The sequence below is a fragment of the Octodon degus genome, unplaced genomic scaffold, assembly GCF_000260255.1.
Source record: "Octodon degus isolate 3935 unplaced genomic scaffold, OctDeg1.0 scaffold00007, whole genome shotgun sequence".
Lineage (NCBI taxonomy): Eukaryota > Metazoa > Chordata > Mammalia > Rodentia > Octodontidae > Octodon > Octodon degus.
The window spans coordinates 33,458,733-33,462,002 of NW_004524583.1; the positions used below are offsets into that span (position 1 = coordinate 33,458,733).

At 41.6% G+C, this 3,270-nt stretch overlaps 1 protein-coding gene across 3 annotated transcripts in view; it reads left to right on the forward strand.

Annotated features, from left to right (window-relative positions):
• Window positions 1–3,270, forward strand: part of Ylpm1 (YLP motif containing 1) — a 73,158-nt gene that overhangs the window by 10,242 nt on the left and 59,646 nt on the right. The window lies entirely within an intron of this gene.

Below are 3,270 nucleotides of genomic sequence, written 5' to 3' on the forward strand. Positions count from 1 at the left end.
ACAAAAGATTTTTCTGTAGTTTACACTGCCTGGAATTCACTGTGTAGCCCAGGCTGGTCTTGAATTTGGGTCGGTCCTACTGGGGCAGTCTTCCTACTTCAGTCTCTCTAGTGCTAGGATTATAGGCATGCACCACCATACCTAGCCAGGAATTGTTATAGCTGAGTTTTAGAATGAATGAAGTATCAAGTGTAGATTGGATTTTTACTATAATTTTTGTGACATTAGTTCCTATCATCTATTTCAGTTTTGGTTATACTAAAAATATTTCAGGGCTTTTATCAGTTTTCCCACAAGCTATTTTTAAACATTGAGTATTTAGGTCATTCCCTTTTGTAGTTATTGTGAAGTTGTCTGATTGTTAGCTGGTATACGACTTCTGCCAGATGCTTAGCTGTCAGTAGTGTGGTTTGAAGTTCACCAGTGTCACTTTCATAAAATCCTGCATCCTTGTAATTGTAGTACAAAGACACGCTGCTATTAAGTCATAGACACATCTAGGACAGGTCTCTAGTGGATATATTAATGTTACAACAACTTCTATTTTTCCTTGTGCAAGCTTTTAATTATAAAGAATTATGATAAATGGAAAGATAATGAAGATCCTGTGATTGATAATATTTTTATTGGTTTTAATTATTGCTTATTTGCACCATTGATTTTATTTGAAAGAGACCCAATCTGACTACACAGTTCTTTGAGACAGTTTCACTGTGTAGTCCAGGCCAGCCTTGAACTCACTGTGTAGTCCCAAGTTGGCATCACATTTGTAGCCATTCTCCTACTTTACTAAGGGAAATACAGAGTTAGATTCCTCTGATCTCTGATTTTCATCGGCTCATCAGTACATAACCCTGTGCATATGCGTTTTCTGTTTAAAGATTTTTTTTTCACATACATATTTATGAACAGTCAGCTCAGGGCCAGCGTCACTGGAATGGTTGAATGAAGAATATCTAATGCGTATTTTCTCCCTGGGGCACATCACAGTCTTCTTGCTCTTAGAAACACTAGACAGCTTTTCACTGTGCTTAGGGACCTCTTTGAGCTGCACATCACCTACAAAAAGTGCAAGTAGATGGCACTGGATTGACCATGAAAAGGATATTTAGGGGTGGGCAATAGCTTGGTGGTCTAAGCGCCTGCCTGGCAAGCGCAAGGACCAGAGTTCAATCCCTGGTTCAGCATGCCACACCGGCTCTGAAACTGGGCATAGTGGCACATTCCTGTAATCCCAGTCAGTGCAGGGGAAGCTGAGATGAGGACCACTGCAAGTCTAAACTGCATAGCAAGACCCTATATTGAATAAATAAAATTAAAAAATAAATTTTAAAAGGAAAAAAGGATACTTAAAGTTTGAGGCCTTGAATCAGAAGGTGGGGCCTCACTGTATTCTACTTCAGCTGGGAGTGGGCACATGTGCCCACTACAGATTTGCACTGTTCTCTGCGTGCTTGTGGATGACTGGAAATGCTTGGCAAGTGTTCATATTGGATTTAGAAATAAAGCTAATTATTAAATAGGGCCAGGGTGATAGCTCAGTAGAGTAAGTGCTTGCCTGGCAAGTGTAGGGTCCTGAGTTCAATCCGTGGTACTGCAAAAAATAAAAAATAAATAAGCAGATTTGCAAATACAAAATCTACAAATAATGGTGGTCTATTCTCTAGGTTTCTTTTTTTCTATACTGAAGTTATTGTTTGCATTTTTGAAAAATAGAAACACAAAATAGACTTCTAGAAAGTAAATTACAGGGCTGGTGAGATGACTCAGTGGCCTAAAGCACCTACTTAGAACAAGCTTAGCAAGGCACAGGGACCGCGGTTCAATCCCCCAGCACCACATGCCAGCCAGCCCCATCCCCTGGTGGGCTGAGCTGGACAAACACACACACACACACACACACACGTAAATAAATAAATAAAATTTAAAAAAAGAAAGTAAATTACAGGGCTGGTGAGATGGCTCAGTGGTCTAAAGCACCTACTTAGAACAAGCTTAGCAAGGCACAGGGACCGCGGTTCAATCCCCCAGCACCACATGCCAGCCAGCCCCGCCCCCTGGTGGGCTGAGCTGGCCACACACACACACACACACACACACACACAAAGAAAGTAAATTACAGTATAATTTGAAAGTCAAAGCTGAAGTTTTTTATAAAGTATTTTTAAAAGAGTATATTCTTTTTTAAAAAATGTTTTTAATATGGCATCTACAGGGTACAGGTCTCACTTCACAGATTGGACTCGTGATTCTCCTGTTTTCAGCCTCCCAATTGCTGGGATTACAGGTGCATGCTACCACTCCCAGTCTCAATCAGTCGCCATCTCAGCGAGCCCTGGGGGCGGGGCCAGCAAGGCACACCAGAGATCAAACCCTGACCACTGCACTCCGCCTAAGCAGGTGCTTTAGTGTGCTGAGCTATTTGGCCAGCCCTTGAAGGAGTATATTCTTATGAATGTATGTATATCTGATATGAAAAGACCAGCCAAGGGAGCTATAAAGCCAAGTTTGGTGCTACACACCCTTAGACCAGCTGCCCAGGAAGCTGAAGCAGGAGGATCAATTTTGAGGCTAACCTAGGCGATGGAGCCAGATACTAGTTAAAAAAAAAAAAAAAACAGTAAGGAACTGGGGATGTAGCTTAGCACGCTTAGTATCATCCCACCCAAAATAAAAACAGAAAGAGGAGCACCAGAGACGATTGAAGCCCGAGAGAAAAGGACGGACTCTGACTGTATTCATTAATTGTAAGACCCTTGTGGATTAATTTGAACAAACTAAAAGGTTAAAAACTAGCATGTAGGGCCAGAGCAATAGCTCAGTAGCACAGTGCCTTGCCTGGCAGGCATAAGGTCCTGACTTCAAGTCCCAGTCCTCAAAAAATACTAGTGGGTGTGCACATCTAAAGTTTACTTTGATCATTTATTCAAAGACTGCTCTAACTTCCAAAATCATATGCTTTCACAGAGCAGAGAAATATGCTGAATTATTAAATATAGCTTAATGTAAACATGTAAACTTGGGAGTGGAACTGAAAGTTTTCTCTTAAGATCATTAAGATCTTAAATGATGGGACTTAACAAAAAAAAAAAGGGGATACAGATGAATGTTCATTTTGTATCTGTGTATTCAAAGTGGTTAGGATAGGGGCTGGAGAGATGGCTCGGTGGTCTAGAGCACCTACTTAGAACAAGCTTAGCAAAAAGCATCAGGGACCGCGGTTCAATCCCCCAGCACCACATGCCAGCCAGCCCCGCCCCCTGGTGGGCT